The 23383-nt window shown below is 36.7% G+C and overlaps 1 long non-coding RNA gene across 1 annotated transcript; it reads right to left on the reverse strand.

Annotated features, from left to right (window-relative positions):
- Positions 1–3696: 3696 nt before the first annotated feature.
- LOC123876102 lies at positions 3697–11767 on the reverse strand. Its single transcript, XR_006798261.1, has 3 exons — positions 11756–11767; positions 10968–10972; positions 3697–3743 (listed from the first exon to the last, which is right to left on the reverse strand). It is a non-coding gene; the product is annotated as an uncharacterized LOC123876102 (long non-coding RNA).
- Between the last annotated feature and the right edge of the window lie 11616 nt (positions 11768–23383).

The following is a 23383-nucleotide window of genomic DNA, read 5'->3' on the forward strand; positions in this document are numbered from 1 at the left end:
TTAATAACAAATATTAAAAATTTCAAAATGGTAGCGATGAAACGAAAAGTATACATTTAGTTGTAGCTAGATACAAAATACAGACTCTTTTACAAAACCTTTTAAGAACTCGCCTATTATTTATGAAAACATGGAATATTTTATGCAAAAAATTCCTCGTCTCATCATGGCTTAACCTCAAGCTAATTACTTTTTACACAAAAAAAAGTGTAAAGCAGTTGACCTTTGAAATTACTTTGAAAGGGCGGTTTAGTAACCTACCTAGAAAAATACCTAACTTTGTTACGGGCAAGTAGGTATAACCGAAGAATACTTAAAAGTACTTTCCAAGTATGGAAGAATCACTCCGCAAAGACATAATCTCTAAATATATAAAAGGAAAAGCTGACTGACTGACTAACTAACTGATTTATCTATCTACAGGTCAAACTACTGGATGGATCGGGCTGAAATTTGGCATGCAGATAGTATGACGTAGACATCCGCAAAGGAAACAGTCTCTAGGTAAAATAGGGGTTTGAAAGTGTAGCCCACGCGGATGAAGTCGCGGGCATAAGCTATTTTTAACCCCCGACCCAAAAGAGGGGTGTTATAAGTTTGACGTGTGTATCTGTCCGTCTGTGTATCTGTGTATATGTGTATCTGTGTATCTTCGTAGCTCCTAAACTAATGAACCTATTTTAATTTAGTTTTTTTTTTGTTTGAAATGTGGCTTGATCGAGAGAATTTTCTTAGCTGTAATCCAAGAAAATCGGTTCAGCCTAAAAAAAACTAAATTAAAATCGGTTCATTAGTTTAGGAGCTACGATGCCACAGACAGATACACAGATACACCGATACACAGATACACACGTCAAACTTATAACACCCCTCTTTTAGGGTCGGGGGTTAATAAAAAGCAACTCTCGTCGTAAAAATTACTATCTTTCGCCCAGGTATCTACTTCAAATTTGTAGTGCGCGACTTAAATTTTTAACTATAAATTATTACGCTTACTGACATCGCTTAGGACAGCTGCAATCAGATTCCAGGCGGAGCTAATTTAAGTTCTGTTGTCCCATAAATAAATAGGCTCTTCTAAAATTAAACCCGTAGGGAATGAAATCGCGGAGAAATTGTAGAACAAAGAAAAATGACTGCGGTAGAAAGATATCTGCATTTTTATCAACGAGGTAAGAAACTTCGATAGGATCGTCGACTTTGTTTTTTGATGAAAAGTCCTGAAATTTCAGCTGATGGTAAGTGATGATACAGTTTAAGATGGAAATAGGCTTATCTGGAAGGGGTATGGCTAAGAGATCTTAACAGATTTACTAAGTTCTATCCAACAAGGAATTAATATAAACGGAGTATGCGTAAACAACATCCGATATGCTGACGATACAGTACTGATTGCTAATTCTGCCACCGGACTGCAACAGCTGCTTACCGAAGTATCAAGAGCGGGAGAAGCTAAGGGCTTATCAATTAATGTCAGTAAAACGAAGGCAATGTTGATTTCGAAGAGGCCTGAAAGTCCCTTCCGTCTGGAATTGAGGGGCCAGAGCGTGGATGTGGTCCCGAAAATGAAGTACCTGGGTAGGTATTTCACTTCGGATCTGGATCACCTACAAGAAATAAAGTGCCGTATTAGCCAAGCCAAAACCATGTTCCACAAGATGTCCAAAATCCTCTGCAGCAACAAAATACAGCTTGAGCTGAGATGCCGCCTTGTAAAGTGCTATGTCTGGTCCACCCTCATGTATGGTTGTGAAACTTGGGTTCTCAAAAAGGAAGCAACTAACCGCCTACAAGCTTTCGAAATGTGGATCTACAGGAAAATGCTCAAGATAACCTGGAACAGTTTTACACCGAACACTAAGGTACTGGAATTGGTCCACAAAGAGAGAGAACTCATGTCCACCATCATGCGAAGGAAGCTCGCTTTCTTTGGGCATTTACAGAGAGGAGGACAATTCTCGTTCCCAAGATTAGTTTTGGAAGGGAGAATTGTAGGCAAAAGAGCTCAAGGTCGCCAAAGACGTAAATGGTTGGACGATATAAGGGGGTGGACAGGGCTTAGTTACCCGAAGTTGAAAGAGGCGGCTTTTAATAGAGAAGCTTTTCGGATGATGATCGCCAAACTTCGTTTCGAAGAAGGCACGCGATGATGATGATGGCGGTTTTCATGAAACCCATAAGTATGCGGCCTAATCTGTTTAGTACCTACATGCATATACCTACCTGGATGTTCATGTTTGAAAAATATGCACGTCGCAACGGAGCAACGGATCGACGTGAATTTTTGCAGAGGTATACCTACTTAAAAACCTGGAGAGTGACATAGGCCTTTTTTTATTCCAAGAAATCAAAGAGTTCCCACGGAATTTTGAAAACCTGGGTAGGTATAAAGTCGTGGGTAAGTATCAGCAACAGTTTCATAAAATTTAAAATCAACAAGTGTAAATTAAAAAATTTTAACTCCCCCGACAAGTGAAGGTTGCAGTAACTGATAACTTTCAAACGGCTGAAACGATTTTCTTGGATTATAGCTAAGAACACTCTCGATCAAGCCACCATTCAAACAAAAAAAAAAACAATTAAAATTGGTTCATTAGTTTAGCCGCTACGGTGCCACAGACAGATACACAGATACACACGTCTTTTTGGGTCGGGGGTTAAAAACACAAAGGAGTACGTCATTTTTCAAAGTCAAAGTCAAATTGGGTTCTATTGTACACTTTCTGATTGTCAAACAATGATGTTGTAGTGGTAATTAATTACGTTAACTTAAAACTAAAGCTATTAGGGTTCCAAACGCGCCTTAGTCTTGCTTTCTCTTTAGTCAAAGAGAAAGCAATATCTGCAGTTTCATAATCGAGCATCGAGTCTGAACTTTCCTAGCTCATTGTACTCAACATAAGTCGTAAAGTCCCCGATAGGAACAGGTTTCAGGGTTTAATATGCGCAATACGTCTTTCCAGTAGGTAGAGAACTTTCTGCTACGGCTTCCTTTTATTATTCCGTTCCTACTTGCTGAACTAGTGTTCAGAGTAAGGTTGTATTAAATAACATGGAACCAATATGTTTACGATGTACCTACCTTTTTTTTTTTTGACGCTGGGGAATGCATTTACGCATCCCCCCCGGAAGCTAGCCAGCCAGCCGTAAGGCAGCCAGCCAGCTGAGGGAGGGTATGTGGGACTCGCCGCCCGAGAGGCGACCGGAATACCCACTAAACCCCAGCGGCGCTACTGCGCGTCGCCTGGCGACTGGGTCACGGGAACGGCCGAAGCAAACAACCGAGACCCAGCCAGCGACGTCTGCCGAGGCAGACCCTCCACCGGGGACCTACTCGAGGTCCCCCCACTGCACCTCCGGGCCGCACCAACGCAGTGCGTCCCCCGACCCTGGGACCCAACGGGCGACATCCGCAGACCGACCCGATCCCGCGCACGTCGCCCGCATCTCGTCCTACACTTCGTCCACTGTGCCCTCTGCTAATATTTTCAACAAATTAAATGTTAAAGAGTATTTATTCGTCCAAGATGATAAACTGTGTAACTGACGTTAACATCATTAAACTGTGGGTCTAAAAATTCAGGTTTGGCATGTAAAGACGGAAACTTTATCGGACGCGACTGACCACCGCGACTTATAAGTATCTGGATAGTAAAATGTTCAACGAACTGTGCAAACTACCCGACGCGACGTAAGTAGCGGACGTAACCTTGGGTTCTTGAGCGCTCGGACGTCCGATAGCACTCTGGCAAGCCGTGTCCCAATCGACTGTGCACAGTGCTACCTGTCCCGGCTGTCAACCGTGGCTTACGGACACGTCCGATAGTTTGCTCGCGCCTTGAGGTTTCTTTACAAGTGTAAATTAAAAATTTATAACACCCCCGACAAGTGAATGTTACAGTAACTAGAAAAGAGCTGATAACTTCCAAACAGCTGAACCGTATAAAATTAGGTATAGCTAAAAACACTCTCGATCAAGCCACCTTTCAAACAAAAAAAAACTAAATTAAAATCGGTTCATTAGTTTAGGAGCTACGATGTCACAGACAGATACACAGATACACATGGCAAATTATTTATAACACCCCTCTTTTTGGGTGGAGGTTAAAAATGATTCCCACTGAGACAGAATTTTTAAAAATTTCACTCGAACAAAGCCTAATCATAATAATGACTTTGAACTTAACTATGGTTCTACGTTGTACTTGTTAGGATTATCCTTAGGATTGCCCAACTAGGGTCCATAACATAGCAAGCAAGTAAATTTAATAATAACCCAATACGTCACAGCATGATGTTATAAGTAATTAAAGCTCATATGTTACCCCACTGACACGCAAAATTAATATCTAGTTTACACAACTCAGGGGGTGTCACTTCTTCGAAAATAGGCCATGGTTGTTTATGTTACAGTCCAAAGGTAAAATGCAGTGACATTGCGATTAGTCCAAAGTAAAAATGGACCATTCTACTTTGGACTAATGGCAACGTGCTGCATCATCATCATTCACATAATTATATGTATATATCTTCCTATCGCTGTCTTACTTAAACACGTGGCTGAAAAAACGCGAAGCAAAATATCAAAAAGTCTGAAATTTAATATTTAACCCGGCTTTATTGTTTAAATTTTGCGCGTGTTCGGTTATCGACCACGACTTCTGTCTTTCTTTCTTCTCTCTGGGATGGTTTCCGCACCGTCTGTTGTGCGTGCGTTGCCCCTCCCCGCCGAAGTCTTTACTCCGCCATCAAAGCTCGCTCCAGAAGCCGAGTAGACCGCCTAGGTTGCCGAGGGCTTCATGAAGTGAGGTTGGGGTTCCCAAATGTCGCTTTCGTTGTTCTACCACGCCCATGCATTCTAGGAGCACGTGCGTCGATATTTCATCGACCTCCATGCATGCCCTACTCATAAGAACTGTGGTGAGACCTATAACGAAAAGGTGTTTGTTTAGTGGGCTATTCGTGGACAGCTCCCTATTTAGCCTCTTTGGCTCTAGAATATTGAAACCAAGTAGGCGGTAAGGCGTAATTATATTAAGGTAATAAACTGAACGAGTAATGAAATGATTCAGATCAGTTGTGCAAACAGACATTCAGATTTGATTACTTAGCACAATTCGGCCGTGAGAGTCGTTATTGTTGCAAAAATCATTAACGGCTCATAATCATTATGATATTATCACCTAAAAAGATGACCTGAGATGGTTACTGCTTATGTGTCTTGGTTTCAATGCGAATGACTAATCATGATTGCTTTCCATGAAAATTGTATTGCATTCTATCGAATACTATGATTGTTGTGAAGCTCAAGCCATGCTTTAAACTTTGTTCCACCCTGGTTTCACTTTTATTTTATAAATTACTAAAGGATGCCCGCGACTTCATCCACGTGGATTTAGATTTTTATAGATCCTGTGGAAATGTTTGATTTTCCGGGATAAAAAGTAGCCTATAACATATACATATATACGAAATGACGCACAACTATGATATGGAGCACAAAACTAATATGCCGTCACTGGCTTCTATAACATAGGAAACTAACAAACCCGCCTTGCATTTACTCGGGTGGAGTTTCAGAATAATTTCTTAGTGAAGGTACGTGTTATAAAGGACACCTACACGCAAAATCCTACGTTTTTAGGGTTCCGTACCTCAAAAGGAAAATTGGAACTCTTATAGGATAACTTTGTTGTCTGTCTGTCTGTCTGTCCGTCCGTCCGTCGTGTCTGCCAAGAAACCTATAGGGAATTTTAGCAGGTAGGTCTTATAGCACAAGTACAGGAATAAATCTGAAAACCCGGAATTTGTGGTCACATTATTTAAAAAAAAATTAAAGTATGTTTCAATTTTCAAAGTAAGATAACTAACTATACCAAGTGGGGTATCATATGAAAGGGTTTTACTTGTACATTCTAAAACAGATTTTTATTTATATTTATGCATAATAGTTTTTGATTTATCGTGCAAAATATTGGAAAAAATACCCGAGTACGGAACCCTCAGTGCGCGAGTCTGATTCGCACTTGGCGAAAGCTTTAAAGTTCACGTTACTTTGTTCTAATATGTTGTCATTCCATCGAAATTGGTAACTGTCTTTAATTTTGGTAATTGTCTTTAATTGTCCGATTGAGTTAGTAAACAGCCGTGTTTGTATGATAATACGTATATATGATCAAGACACACGCTAGAGCGTCCGCTAAGTTCTAATAATTATTAATGTCTGAAATAAAATATTTTTATTTTATTTATTTAATAGGTATTATGGTTCCATTGAGCGTCTCTGATGATGTAAGTGGATGTTGAAACTCTATGATGGCATATGGCAGGATAGTCGAGATTGTACACATTTGCTTTGTTTTCAAGATTTTTTTCAAAAATGTAATGATAGGAGCCTGATGATGGTGATGGAAGGTGAGCGATGGAGCTCCGTAGTGAATTAAATTAATTTATTTATTTTAAGTAGGACAGTCACTGTATAGTATCAACTAGTGTTACCTATAATTATGTATCACCGGTTCGGAAAATAGAACCAGCAAAAAACTCAGCAATTGCTCTTAAAAAAAAACAAAATGTTACACTAATATGTAATAGCATACCTAATATAATAGAATAATCGTGTTTGGATTTATACATTTTATTTGGTTTTCGTGAATAGTTTCAATCCTTTTTAGTTTAATTAAAAAGCTTTAACATTAAACAAGCTTTTTCACTTAAAACTTATTTCTATATAAATACAAAGTATAGAATAGAATATAATATATTTTTATACAAATAAACTTTTACAAGTTGAATCGTCGAAATAATTTACCTTAAAATATGTAGAACTTTGTGACTTATTATACTCTAGTTGCATATTATTATTCTGTGCTAAGTGCACTCGATCGTCAAACATACAGGATGTAACAAAAACAAAAACTGAACTAGCAAAAACTTAGCGATATTATTATACCTACTACTTATATTGTGCTAACGCAATCCAATGCCAGTAACGATTTGCCTTATCTTGTAATTTTGATGATTTAGTATTTTTCAGACCCGGATTTTATAACATGCGAAATTCGGGTCAACGCCTCACCTACGACGTGGCATTGACTTCGAGTGGCCTATTTATGGAAAGTTGGTCTTTAGCGTCAGTCAGATGTTTTATTTGCAATATATTGTGAACTTTTAGAAATACAGGATTTTTCGTGTTTTTTTTGTTGTATCTTATCAGTAATCCTCAGTACTATCACCTGTCTTCTTTTATGCTAGTGTTCTGGTTACACACCCTGTATTTCATTACATGACGAAGTAATGTAATTACACTAACTTCGTTCCAGCGCATGAAGACTGCTGGGATGCAGTCATAAAACTGAGATGGCACTGGAAACGCCAAAATAATGGTTTAAGTTTTGCTATGTAGAACTTTTTAGTAGTAGCGAATTGTGTTGCTATAATGATTAGCTAGACTAGCTGAACCTTCCTGACTTCGCTCGGGTAAAATTTCTGAAAATCCTATCTTAGTGGGTCTAATGGAAGTCACACCATGAATTACTAAACTGTTGTTTATTTGAGAAAAATTAAATTCAATAATTACTACAAAACTAATATATTATTATTTAACAAAAACTTAAAAATTTTAATCTTCTTTTTTTTTAAGTGGAGTTCTTGCAATACACGGTGCGCGTGAACTTTATGGCGTGTAATAACCGTTAGTGTGGCCACTCAGTTCAACGCGAACGCGTTGTTTACCGGCGGAGATTATCGTGTTGTTTAAGGCATTTTTTTTTTAATTATATAGACTAGCGTTTGGCTGCAATCAGACCTGCTAGCAAGTGATGATGTACCCTAAGATGTAGCGCGCTTGCCTAGAAGTTGCCTATTCACTCTTGACTTGAAGGTACCCATATTATAGGTGGAAGGGAAAACTGACGCCGGAAGGGCGTTCCATATCCTAGCGGTTCGAATTTTTGGGCATTGACGTTAATCTTAATGTAACCGCAGCATTATCTGATACGACTTAAGCACAAGCATCAGCCACCCGCACTCCTGAAATACAAAACTAATTGTAATTTCTATTTAAATTGAAAAAACTGAATTATTAACCCTTCTCATTCTGAGAGGAGTTCCATGCTCAGTAATGAGCCGGCTAAGCGTTGATGATGGTGATGATTTTATTAAGGTTTATTTACTACTAGCCGATGCCCGCGACTTCGCCCGCGTGGATTTAGGTTTTTGAAATCCCGTGGAAATTCTTTGATTTTCCGGGATAAAAAGTAGCCTATGTGCTAATCCAGGATATTATCTATCTCCATTCCAAATTTCAGTCAAATCCGTCCAGTAGTTTTTGCATGAAGGAGTAACAAACATACACACACACACACACATACAAACTTTCGCCTTTAGAATATTAGTATTTACTAAAATTGGTTTGGTAATTGTCTTTTCTACAAAAGCCTAGATCAATGGCTAAGTGCACAAGCAAGGATATTATGCAAATTATTCTTGGCATAATCCTGTTACCTCCTCGTGTTTTAGCCCCCACTGTCAAAGGTATTTCAAACTAAAAACTCTTTTATTATGTTGTCACATTAAAGAGATAGATTTCAAAGCTAGGTTTTGTATTGTATTTAGCTTGGAAAATGAAGAATATTTACTGTATATTACGTATATTTTTTTTATAAGCATATGTATATTTTGTGTAGGCATAAGTACGTTTGACCACGATCACATTGGGAAGTGATGACGTGGGCAAAGATGGGATGCGTTTGCCTAGAAGGTGCATATTCACTCTTGTTTTAAACATTGGAATATGTATACCTAATTGGTAGGAAACACTGATCTTGGAAGAGTATTAAAAGTCCTAGCCATGCGTATCTATAAGGAATGATGACGCAAAGCGTTAAAATAATAATAATTATAAGGAAAAAGGAACTTTGGGGAACGTTTACTTGTAAGGGCTTACGAATAAGAGTTTGCCTAAGTATAGGTAGGTACTTAAATATAGGGTGCGTACGTAAATAAATATAGTATGCGATTAAAGAAACTTTGCGGTTAAGTAACTTTACATTAGGTCTCTGATTCATAAAGTAGGTACTAAAGATATTATAGGTAGGTAAAGATATTATTCTTGGTAAAAAAGAATACCTTATCGAAAAAACCGTACAAAAAATTATGCAAATAACAAAGGGAAATGACGACGCTTCTAGACTCTTCCGTGGTCCCTTATCCCATTGGATTAATATTCATGTCAGATAATATTCGAGATTTCAGTTGGTGATATTTCTTAAAAAAAAAACGCTCTCCAAATATTTCGTGACAGGAGATTTCCATATTTTATAAATATAAATATAGGTACCATTACTTGCTCTACTTTTTACTAAAACTTTTAAATACAACAAAATTGACACTATCATCATCATCATCGCGTGCCTTCTTCGAAACGAAGTTTGGCGATCATCATCCGAAAAGCTTCTCTATTAAAAGCCGCCTCTTTCAACTTCGGGTAACTAAGCCCTGTCCAGTGTCCACCACCTTATATCGTCCAACCATTTGCGTCTTTGGCGACCTTGAGCTCTTTTGCCTGCAATTCTCCCTTCCAACACTAATCTTGGGAATGAGAATTGTCCTCCTCTCTGTAAGTTTAGTCTTATCAAATTCCACTTTTATGTAACTCTAAGGTACCTACTTATGGTACTAGTATATCATCTTATGTAGTTTCATTTATCTTGGGCTCGCACCTCTAACTTTTCGGAGCTTTCAACAGTGAAGGAATTTTTTGTGAGGAAATCTGCCTGTCTGAGAGTTCTCCATTTTTTTTTTTAAATATTAGCCATGTTAAATGACTAATATTCCCCCTTTCCTCTCCAACTAAGCGTCAGGCTTGTGCTAGGAGTAGGTACGACAATAGTGCAACGGGCGGGGTTTGAATCGTCGACCTTTCGGTTATCAGTCCACTCCTTTACCGGTTGAGCTATTGAGGCTCAGGATAATGATCACAAAGGTGTGAAATCTGCCAATCCGCACTTGGCCAGCGTGGTGGACAATGGCTAAACCCTTCTCATTCTGAGAGGAGACCCGTGCTCTGTAGTGAGCCGGAGATGGGTTGATCACGATATAGATGATTCAAGAAGTTTTCGATAGCATTTCCCTTACATCTTGTATATTATAGTTATTCAGGTCTATAAATGATTGGTATTTATATGAACATGAATAAACATAAATCGTAGGCCATTGTCGGCGATAGTTCGTAATGTCAAAACATCGTGATTTACGCACTTGTTTGTTAGAAAAGCCTGATATTTTTCATGATACGTCGTAGGAATTTGCGTGAGAATAATATTTTTGGCTACTTTACCTTTAATCTATATTTAGAGAAGGAAAAAATGATTTCCTGACTTATCAAATATTAATAATTTTAACATTCTTTTTGTTTATTTCATGCAAAATTATAATAATCAACGAGTTTATGTAAGAGAAATATCGTATTAATCGAGGATGTGAAGGTTAATAATCTGCCGGTAATTGGAAGGATTATTTCCGGGTCTTTGATGATTAGGATGTTGGAACACGCTCACACGAGAGCGAACGACAGATTACGAGGAAATTAAACTTGAAAACCTCTCTCAAGATTTATAAACTTTATAATTAGGTATTAAAACCTGAAACACACAAAACGTGTTAAATACGAAATGTTGTTGTACCTACGCGTAAGAAAGATGGACCAAATACTTAATGGTCTCGTCCAGTTTCTTTCATCCAAGTTTCTTGTTCACGGATCAGTTGACGGAACCACCAATAAAAACCAGCCAAGCGCGAGTCGGACTCGCACACAAAGGGTTCCGTACCATCGTACAAGATATACCTAACACCTTTATGTAGAACTCTGCAAGTTAATAACGGTCTGCGCCATCTATATGTAATTTAATGAATTAAATTTTGTATGATATAACCACAAATTCACGGTTTTAGAATTTTTCCTTTACTTGCGCTATAAGACCTACCTACCTGCTAAATATCATGATTCTAGGTCAATGGGAAGTACCCTGTAGGTTTTCTTGACAGACAAGACAGACAGACAGACACCGGGACCCTAGAAAATGGTGATCGTACCCTCAAGGTTTTTAATCATGAGAGTAAGTAAACGACTGTACGGCATCAAAAACTTTCAATTAACGTTAAAATAACAGCAAACGATAGTACAAACCACCACTCTGTATAAAAATAACAAATCTCAAAGAGAATACCAAACCAAAGAGCTATCCAATATCAATTTAGTAAATTGGTAGAAATATAGAAATGATTTTTAGGTATATCAAAACAAAATTATAATGGTAAAGCAAAGAGAGAAATATAATATTCATTCGTCAGTTATTTTTAAATTCTTGACTTCTTTGCGTAGTTTATTTTTCATTATCTTTATCTATAGTACTTTAGAGTAGACCATATAATATTATTATATGGTCATGGACAGGCTATGAATCTAAAAATATAAAAAATTTACGTAACAAATCAAAATAGATAGGCATCTACCTGTAAATTGTCTAACAATCTTCTCTGTTTATAGATACTAGATTTGGGTTTTTTATACTGTGGAAACTTAGATTCCCCGGGATTAAAGTAGTTTGAGACACTTTTCAGGTATTATACCTATTATATAAGAACTCACGTCGATCTGTTGTTCCGTTGCGGCTTAACAGGGCTCTCTCCGTCACTCGTTTCATACAATCGTAGTTCCAATTTCATTTGAATACTAGCTGACGCCCGCGACTACGTCCGCGTGGATTTAGGTTTTTCGAAATCCCGTGGGAACTCTTTGGTTTTCCGGGATAAAAAGTAGCCTATGTGCTAATCCAGGATATTATAGATAATATATAGATAGATCTCCATTCCGAATTTCAGCCAAATCCGTCCAGTCGTTTTTGCGTGAAGGAGTAACAAACATACACACACACACACACACACACACACATACAAACTTTCGCCTTTATAATATTAGTGTGATTAAGCAACCAAAGTCCATGAAATTTTGCAGACATATTCTAGAAACTAATATCTGTGTCTGTGGTGTTTTAGATTTTTCTAAAAATATGTAGTTTTAAAATTACAGGGGCTCAAAGATTTGTATGAAAATTTTTAAGACCGCGTAACTTTGAAACCGAATATTTTAACAGAAATCTGGAAAACCACAGACATAGATATTAGTTTCTAGAATATGTCTGCAAAATTTCATGGACTTTGGTTGCTTAATATTCAAATGAAATTGGAACTACGATTGTATGAAACGAGTGACGGCGAGAGCCCTCTTAATTAATCTAAATATTTATAAGGAAAAGTTAACTGACTGACTGATCTATATCAACGCACAGCTCAAAGTACTGGACGGATCGGATTTTTTAGCATGCAGATAGCTATGACATAGACAGCCGCTAAGAAAGGATTTTTGAAAATTCAACCCCTAAGGGGGTAAAATAGGGGTTCGAAATTTGTGTTATCCACGTGGATGAAGCACGTGGATGGGCATAAGCTAGTTGAATGATAAGCCAAAAAACAAACATACGTTCGAAATTTTATGTTGACGAATTATTTGTTTTTATAGTTGGTTTGCGGTTTTCATTCCAACGTGGTAAATATATAAAAGCATATTAAAATGCGGTCGCATTAGCATAATACAACAGTCGAACCAATAGTAATTCGCGGCTCATTTAAACGTACAAACATTATGACAATACATTTATATACATACCTGTAAACTGTAGCCTGCAGAGAAATCAATTTTCGTTCCCACATTTTAATCTACACTATCCATACTTTGCAAGGTGCTAAAATAGCGACCTCGCATCGGAAAACGCAGCGTTGGCAGACCCCGCACTTAGATTGAAATGTAGGTATAGAGCGCACTTCGACATTGCTTTGACTTAAGTTTGGGTTAAAACGAGACAGATTTATGCCAGCGGTATAACGTTGTCTCGTATTACCCGTTAAGTCTGAGCAAAGTCCAAGTGTGCTCTATAGATCTCACGCTTAGATGGACAGACGATATCAAACGAGTCGTTGGACTTCGTCTGTGTTGGCGTTTACTGGCGCACGTGCGGTGTTTTTTTGGAGTGTTTTTTTTTTTGTTAAAAGTGGTCGGTTTTTGTGTTTTGCTGGACTTTTTTTTGCCGGTTTTGGCGGTGGAACTGGGAAGCGCTCTGGAGGGGCGCCGCGTGTGTGTCGGCGGGCACCTGCATAGACGAAGTCCACACTTATATAGTTTCCCTAACTTGTAAATTACTACACACTTGACATTGGCTAATCTATATAAAGCCAGACGAGAGAAAAAAAAACTGGATTCAGGCGGCGCAAGAGTGTGTGGAAGTCGCTACTAGAGACCTATGTCTAGCAGTGGACGTCTATCGGTTTGTAATGATGACGATAATGATCCATACTTCCATACTAATCCATTCTTTTTTATAGTTTGCATCCTGAAGGCGGACATATGTATTTTGATTCTGAAAAAAAGAGAGCCAACGCGTGCCAGACCTTCGTTATTTTATACTAGCTGATGGCTGCGACTTCGTTCGCGTGGATGTAGATTTTTAAAATCCCGTGGGAACTCTATGATTTACCGAGATAAAAAGTGCTAATCTATTTTTATTTCAAATTTCAGGAAAATCCGTCCAGTAGTTTTTGCGTGAAGGAGTAACAAACATACACACACATAAATACACACAAACTTTCGCCTTTATAATATTAGTGTGAAAAGCTGAAAGTTTATTTGCGTATTGTTTCTAACACAGGGAAGAACGATCAGCGACTATGAAGTTTGAATCATGGTGGCTTTGGGAGATAACAGGTTATAAATGTGAAGAAAATCTTACGTCTAAGTATAAAAAGACTAATTTTTCGTGACTATTTCATGGCGTTAGGATTAGGTAGTTATATTTACAACGTCTTTATTTCTGCAATAGATCCTCAAAGCATATTTTGAGGTAATATTATGATACCCTTTCAATAGGATGTTATGCCCCCAATATTATCCCTTATTTAATATCATGAAGCCCGGATGGCTCTTCATAAATCTTAATTAAAAGCCGAGCAGCTGCAAAACTGGATTTTCCAAGCATTCCGATAATCTCTAGTAGTTTGAGAGCATGTGACAGTAATTAATAACTCAAAATTTAAAAAACCCCCGACACAAAAACCTCTATAAGAAAACTAGAAACGAGCTGATAACTTTCAAACGGCTGAACCGATTTTCTTCGATTATAGCTAAGAACACTCCATCAAGCCACCTTTCAAACAAAAAAAAAACTAAATTAAAATCGGTTCATTCGTTTAGGAGCTACAATGCCACAGACAGATACACAGAACACACGTCAAACTTATAACACCGCTCTTTTTGGGTCGAGGTTAAAAAAAAATATGTCAGAACACCCTACAAGAAAGTACCTAACAGAAATTAAAAGATTCTTTATTCAAATACACTTTTAAAAGCACTTTTGAATAGTCAAAAGAATCTACCATTGGTTCGGAATGCGAGAAACTCGGTGGTTGCTCTATTCAAATGTTCAATTTACAACAGTAACAACAATATGCAGTATCACGAGTAAGTATGATTACAAGTTAGCCTTTTACGTCGATCTCACTTGATGGTAAGTAATCATTCAGTTTAAGATTGCATTATCACTTTGTGCATGATGATGCAGTCTAATTTAGACTAAAGACCCAAAAACAGTATATTAAAGTTATTGTAAGTATATTTAGTTTTCAAATAAAAAGCATAAGCATTTAAATGCCTGAAGTTTGCTGTTAGGATGAAGACAGATCATGTACGTTACACAACACAACATCTCTATCTATCACCATGTCTATGACTCACATACCATTTACGTTGCCTCCGGCTCCCTAACTATCAGAGCATTTAGTTGGGAATATCTCAAAGTGAACATAAATCACTGGAAACGTCACGGAATCTTTCCAGAACCAACTAATGCACCTACAATTTCCCCACTCATTTTCAAGGAAAACCAAGAAAATTCTCGGTATTTAGTTTATTTTTTCTTGTTCTTCCTAGATATTTTCTTGTTGCTTCCTGCTTGAGAAGACATCCCTTTTTGCATTACAGTTACCTTTACATTATTTTTAACCCCAGATCCAAAAAGAGGGCTATTATAAGTTTGACGTGTGTATCTGTCTGTGGCCTCGTAGCTCCTAAGCTAATGAACCGACTTAAATTTAGTTTTTTTTTTTTGTTTGAAAGGTGGCTTGATTGTGAGTGTTCTTAGCTAGAATCCAAGAAAATCGGTTCAGCCGTTTGAAAGTTATCAGCTCTTTTCTAGTTACTGTAACCTTCACAATGTTGGGGGTGTTAAAAATTTTTGATTTACACTTAAAATTCTTTTGACGTTGGACAATTTTGGGATGGGTAAAAACTTCAAGATCGCCTCAACGATATGTTAATATCTTGGATGAATTAACCACTTCATTGAAGGCTAATTAATATCAAGAGTGCTAGGAGTGCCAAAGAATGTAAAAATTTATTATTACGATTTTTAAAAACCTAAATCCACGCGAAAGTCGAGGGCATCATATTATTCTAGTCGATAATAATGCTCCGACTAAAATTTTCAAACTATAATATAGTTTGAAAATTTTAGTCGGAGGAATGTATGTACAGAAATCGTCCAGTTATGATTTTATCATAGTAGTTACCTGCGTACCTACGATTAGAAATATATTTTATTATATTGTTTCTCCATACATCAAACACTGTGAGGCAAATAAAAATACAGTAAAAGCAAATAGAAGCTTTTGTTTGAAGAATAGGTATAGGAATTTCCGTGAACAAAAGATCCAGTCAATCTGTGTGTTAAACTTACTTTATCGGTAAAAGCTTTTCAATTGAACACTTTTGAAGATCGACGGGCCAATTTAGAGCTACAAAGATAGACGTCATTTGAAAATACCACTATAGTTTTTAACCCTCGACCTAAAAAGAGGAGTGTGTATCTGTGTATCTGTCTGTGGCATCGTAGCTCCTAAACTAATGAACCGATTTTAATTTAGTTTGTTTTGTTTGAAAGGTGGCTTGATCGAGAATGTTCTTAGCTATAATCCAAGAAAATCGGTACAGCCGTTTGAATGTTATCAGCTCTTTTATAGTTACTGTAACCTTCGCTTGTCGGGGGTGTTATAAATTTTTAATTTACACTTGTTATACCTAAGAGGTTTCATCCCTCATATTGGTAAGTATCTAAGTATTTTATCTTTAGAAATGCAATAAACATTCTAAGGGCTTAGTTTGCTTTAATATGCGAGAAAATGAAAATCCGCATGGCTTTCGCGGATTATGGTAAACTAAGCTTGTCTAGGTTCATTTGAAATAACAGTTTAACATTATGCATGGGATCAATATAGTTGCCTTGCAAAAGTGGTTAGCTTTTTATTATTAACCATAGTTAGTTGAAACTTTTTTTAACGAATAAATAATTAACAAATTATTTATACTAATATAAAATGTTATATAACATGGGCCCTGAGGGCTGAGCGTAACTTTCGTCGTAATAGTCGTCAATTGAAGTATTATTATGTGTGATATTGGTATATAAGAATAATATATAAGAAAATGAACAGCTCTCCTAGAAGAACAAACAGAAAACAGTGTTTCATTTTTTTTAATTTTTTTTTTAAGAATAAAAAAGGAATTCTTATAGGATCACTTCGTTCTTCCATCTGTCAATCTAATTATAGGGTGTCAAAATATGGTGGGTATAGTGTAGATACTTCCCGTCGACCTAGAATCATTTTCAATTGGTAGGTAGCAATGTCTTATAACACAAGTAGGTAATTGGAAAAATCCGAAAACCGTGAATTTATGGTTAGGTAGGTACATCACAAAAAAAAGCGTTAATTCATGTACAATGCTACAGAACCCTTCGTAACCAAGTCCAACTCGCACTTGACTGGTTTTGAGTTTTCACTAAATACACTCACTTGAAAAATAAATACTGACAATGTTACTTCATACAACAGCAAGATCGCCTGTATTTGAACATTGATCTAAAATCCGGTTAAAGTGTACTTAGTTTAAAAATGCTAGGTTCGTATTTGTTTTGTACACGGAAATCTTCAAGCTACGTCTAAAAGATTTGTTATTTTATCGAAGTTGTTTTCTAATTTAGTTGAAAGTTACTACTATTTTCTGTTAAAACTCGCTTCGAAAGGTTACGAACAAGTACTTAATAAATAAAAGGAAATTTTCAAAAGTGAGGTAAATAGGAAACATCAAAGTACCTAACTATACTAACTTACTTCTGAGTCATTTTAACCCCCGACCCAGAAAGAGAGGTGTTATATGTTTGACGTGTGTATCTGTGTATCTGTCTGTCTGTGTACCTATCTGTCTATGGCATCGTAGCTCCTAAACTAATGAACCGATTTTAATTTAGTTTTTTTTGTTTGAAAGGTGGCTTGATCGAAAGTGTTCTTAGCTATAATCCAAGAAAATCAGTTCAGCCGTTTGAAAGTTATCAGCTCTTTTCTAGTTACTGTAACCTTCACTTGCCGGGGGTGTATAAATTTTTAATTTATACTTGTTAAAATTTATAGAAGACAAGCTAATCCACCCGGCTTCGCTTGGAGGAAATTAAATATAAGTACATACCTATTACCTACATATACATATAGGTATAGTTCGCGGCAGGTCAACATGGGTATCAGGGTGTGGACGCCCCACACACCCGCACAACCCCCGTCCTACTACTACCCGTCAACCTGTTGCGCGCTATAATATTATGTATCCTATGGTTACTTCTAGATAAAGCAACCTCCAATTTGTAAAAAATATTAAAATTCGTTGAGTACTTTCAGATTTTATCGATTACAGTAAAAAAAACTAATCTTTTCTCAAAATAAAATATGAGTAGGTAGGTAAGTTCATAATATTATAACAATGAATCGAGAAAATAGCATAAAACCTTACAAAGTAAAAGCCTTTATACAAAGGCGAGGCTCAAGAAAGCGTTTCATTGCCAAATAAAACTATGTTTTGGTAACAATTTTTACAGCTATACTTTTTGTACATTTAAAAACTCAGCACTGGGTTCAATTCGTTTTAGAGTCCAAGGTTTCGAAAATAGGGTGGTTTTTGGTAGGTTTTATTCAGTTTTGTTTACAACACAAAAGAAAACCCGTGGGTAATTGCCACTTCTGGTGACACAAGGGCTGCCTCATTTTTGCGCAAAGAATCAGCCTGGCTGCGCAAGAATACTACCGGCGTTATTGCCACTATTGTAGGCATCATTCCACACAGGCATGCGTAGGTACATGAATTTTAAGTAGGTAATTGGACAGTCATTATAACATTTTTACTAAAAAATTATCGGCTGTGATAGACAGACGCACGGACAAAGTGATAAGGATTCTATTTTACCATTTTGGTACGGAACCCTGAAAATTGGCATTAGAAGTTGGAATTGGCCTCAAGAAGTTTTCACTTCAAAAGAAGACTTCTATTTTATTTTTCCTATATCATAAATTGAAAATGCAGGAATTTTTACCTAAAACGTATATAAAATGTTTCATAAAACATTTTTTAGAAAATTCAAAAACCATATACCTATAGTTTTAGAAAAAACAATGTGTGACTTTTTAAAAAGCTTATTCTGTTTTCATGATGAAAAACTCACTAGCACAGGTATTTTAATTAGGATTACGCTTTTGCTTAATTGCTTAGGAAAGCTGACCTCTTTCTATTCATCTTCTAATGAACCCGAGTGTTGTGTGGAGACCATGTAGACTTTCAAAGTGCACTTCTATTGAAGCGGACTTTAATCAAACGCAACGTGAAGTGTTTTCCAACAGTATAATCACTGTCTTTTTAAACAAAAATTTCAATAGGATTTATGTACACAGAGATACACAGTGTTATCGTGTCGTCGGATTAGTGACACTTTACAAGTGCCTCTGAGTACGCTCTGCTCTGCGCTGTAATTAAACCCCAGTTTGTGGGAATGCCGTGTCATAAATGGAAATTGTTGATACTTTTACACTAATGAAGAGTTTGGGTTATCAGCGCAAATGAAAAGTTCTGAAAAAGAGTTCCGTGGTAGGTATAGTATAGTAATAAACTATCATCATTTTAATGTTTAAACTATCGTGACAGATTTCCATTGTATAAATATGTAAGAATCTGGCTTTACTCGTGTTTAGTCGACGTAAGTCCGACTAGTTTCGAACCCACCCAGGGACCTTTTTCATCGGGACTCAGCTCGCATCTCCTCTTAAAATGAGTAACAAGGGTTTAGGCCATAGTCCACTTAGCCGGCCCGGAGCGGATTGGCAGACTTCACGCACTTTTGTGAACATTGTGCACAACTCTCAGGTCTGCAGGTTTCCTCACGATCTTTCGATCGATGAGGGTTAGAGATTGAAGAGGAGTTATATTTTCGCCAAGCGAAGTAGTGGGCGGTTGCTTGTATTACAGTAAAGGTCACACGTGGTCATAATAATAGAACAGTAAATAAAATCCAAATAGGTATAATTTCCAGTTAGTAGGTACAACCACTGAACTCTAAATAAAAATGGAGTGCGTCGAGTCATTAGTTCAAAATGACATCTATTGTTCGCGTGCGTCGCTCAGTTAAATCCTATACAATAGCCATTTGTGTAGTTTTATTGTTTGCGATAGTAATATTGCAAAAAAAAACTCAGTAAAATGCGCGGCCTCACAGACGCCTCCGTCATCGGATAATAATAACAAAGTTAATACAAAAAAATTGACCTAACGGATGTTACTTCAAAAAAAGTGGAGGTCTCAAAAAAAATTTTTTTGCTATTGTATCGAGTGGGATGTCAAATGAAAGTGGAGAAAATTCTAAACTCATAAATATAAGTGTACAACAACATTGAAATATACCAAGCGACAGAAAAACAATTTTACTCCAATATTTCAGCGTTTATTAAGAAGATCGCTGTCGGGGTTTAGTTTTCAACTTTATCTTGTTCGAATTATGTGCCCCGCCTATTGCCATTTCAGCTTGTATGTTCTCCTTCGAATGTCCTCGTTTCTCATTTAATCACATAGAAAACGCTGGCTCTAAAAACTAGATTTTTTTCCAGTAGGTAAATAGGGCTTTTGTAACATCTAGCCCCATTATATAGGGTAGGGTATAGTACTAAACAGATAAATTGCGCACTGCACAGGTATAATACAATTCTGCAGTCTTTTTACGTGAAAACTGTAGCTTTACTTAGTAGCTAGTCGGATAAAATGAAGCGCGCTATACAGGTGGTAAAATGAAACTTAATGCTATCATAAACCCGATTGGGCGATAATAATTATTTTATGGGCTCTGTGGACATGGTGCTATGAATATGTAGTGTCGCAATACGTTGAAAATAATGGCGTAATAAACATTCATTGACTTCTCGATCCATTGATAGATTTTATTTAATGCGGAAGCGGTGATAGCTTAGTGGTTAAAACGTTGGCCTATACAAGAGGTCCTAGGTTCAATCCCGGGCACCCACTTTTTATTCTCGGAGCTATATGCATTTTTATAGGGGTGTTAAAAGTTTGACATGTGTATCTGTGTATCTGTATATCTGTGTATCTGTGTATCTGTCTATCTGTGTATCTGTCTGTGACATCGTAGCTCTTAAACTAATGAACCGATTTTAATTTAGTTTTTTTTTGTTTGAAAAGTGGCTTGATCGAGAGTGTTCTTAGCTATAATCAAAGAAAATCGGTTCAGCCGTTTGAAAGTTATCAGCTTTTTTCTAGTTACTGTAACCTTCACTTGTCGGGGGTATTATAAATTTTAATTTACACTTGTAAGCAATTAAATAGATACCACGTCTTACTTTAATGGTGAAGGAAACATTGTGAGGAAACCTGAAAGTTGGTTCTCAAAAGTATGTGAAGTCTGCTAATCTGCAACTCAGTCAACCTGGTGGACTATGGCCTAATAAACCTTCTCATTCTGAAGATCCGTGTTCAGTAGTGAATAATGATAACTACCTACAAGCAAGCATGACTATCAATCAATAGCTAAGACATTTTGAGAAGTTGGCAGAAGTGGTAGTGGTTGGTACTTAATGTTATATCTTCATGATTTGCAGGACACATTAAGCCGTCGCGTCGGTCCTGCGCTTAATCCCTCTCCTGTCATGTCGGATTGCCGTCCCGTTGGACTATGAGAGTATGCTCTAACTAAACTCGTTCAACACTGTCAGCATAATTAGATAGTTTCCATTGAGATTGGCCGCTGAATTTTTTAAATCAGATACAAATTAGTAACTTTTGACTGCAATCTCACCTGGTGGTAAGTGATGATGCAGTCTAAAATGGAAACGGGCTAATCTGCAAGGTTGGTTTCCACACGGCATCAATAAATCACCATAAATCTATTGGCAGCACAGCTTTACCGGTAGGGTGGTAACTAGCCACGGCCGAAGCCGCCAACCAGACCAGAACAATCATTTAAAAATTATAAAAATCCAAACCCTGCCGGGAATTGAACTCGGGACCTCCCACTATTTGAAGAGATTGCAGGAAAATTACTAGATGAAGGAAGCTGAAACTGAATTATTGCGTAGATGGTGAGGAATGTCAATGCCCGCAGTTAATGATGATTAACATGTTCTATCATACAAACAACAACTGTACGTATAAAAGGTAAATAAATAAGTAAAATTGTCTAAGATTTTTCCTTAGTAATTTCCTCACATTTCCAAAGGAAAAATACGTCTCTGTAAAGACAGCACTTTGAAAAAACAACAAAATGGGAGGTGAGGAAAATACAAACCGCTCCCGAGAGCTTTTCATAAAAATGATGGCAATTTAAAAAACTAAGCAAGCTTTTGTATCAATTTGGTACAAAGGGGTTTGAAATGTTCTTTTATTTGAAAGACAAGGGGCTTTTATGGTATTTAAATACTTGACACGTCTTATTTTTAACAGACTTTTAGCTAATGTAAGTAAGAGCTTTTATCAGCTTGGTATTTTTTCTGTCAAGCTTTTTACATATTTCGATAACTCTTTTGATCTGGTGAGACTCCTATGAGAGTAGATAAAATAGTAATTTTTGTATTCTAAAAATGAAATGAATGTAACGAATGTATTGAAATGAGATTATTTAAAAAATCACTAGAACAAATAAAATATATTAATAAACTCATGTAGTGACAGAAGGGCTGGCTCATATTTTGCGCAAAGAAGCAGCCGGGCTGTTCAGCGTGGAATTGCGGCCAGTATTCTTGGCACCATTCCACGCGGGCATGATTTGTACAGTAATTACATACTTTAAGTTATATTATAATCTTTTCAAACTGAAAATTAATTTAGTTGTAAGAACATTTTAAATGATTGTATCATACTCTGAAGATAAGGAAATAAAGGGTTTCTTTATTTTATTCATTTGAGAGACTTGGCTAGTAAACCCTACCCACAAAGTCATGCTGCCAAGAAATTTTGCGTTTCAGTACGATACAGCGAAGAAACTAGAAACCTATAAAAACTGACATAAACTTAGTATACCTACTTAAATAAAAGCCTCTTATTGAAGACAATAACATTGATCATGTACAAAATCTGATTGTACGAAGCATTACTTAGATGGATCCCTAACACTAGTAATATAAAGTGAACCTTATGCTTCAAAAACTAAGACTAGTTTTCCAATAAATATCTTGCTATACACGTTCTTAGTACAAACTACAAAGTAATAGATAGGTAGGTTCGTAACTCTTATAGTTTCAGCCATAAAGGTAATTTTAGTTTGAAAATTAGTTTCCTTCAAAGTGGTTTACAGGATAGGGCTCGGGGCTGAATAGCGAACTAGTAAATATAATTATATTGAACACAAGCATTGTGCTTGTGTTAGGTAACGATGCAACCATGTAGTAAATGGTTCTAATTTAGTTTGACTGAATCTACACATTTGATGACCAGATATTGATAATAAGGTAAAGTTACTATCACAAACTTCAGAATCAGTATAATTTCTAACCTATTAGATAAATTCATGTTCTTTTTCTACAAAGTGTAAATTAAAAATTTTAACACCCCCGACAAGTGAAGGTTACAGTAATAACTAAAACAGAGCTGATAACTTTCAAACGGCTGAACCGATTTTCTTGGATTATAGCTAAGAACACTCTCGATCAAGCCACCTTTCAAACAAAAAAAAAAACTAAATTAAAATCGGTTCATTAGTTTAGGAGCTACGATGCCACAGACAGATACACAGATACACACGTCAAACTTATAACACCTCTCTTTTTTTGGGTCGGGGGTTAAAAAATTACATAAAAACACATAACATAACATAAAAATTGTTACGGTGAAAAGTTAATAAAATCGGTTCAGTAGTTTCCTTCCAGAGAAATCAGAGTGTATCCATTACAAAAAAACATT

This window comes from Maniola jurtina, chromosome 21 (genome assembly GCF_905333055.1).
Source record: "Maniola jurtina chromosome 21, ilManJurt1.1, whole genome shotgun sequence".
Lineage (NCBI taxonomy): Eukaryota > Metazoa > Arthropoda > Insecta > Lepidoptera > Nymphalidae > Maniola > Maniola jurtina.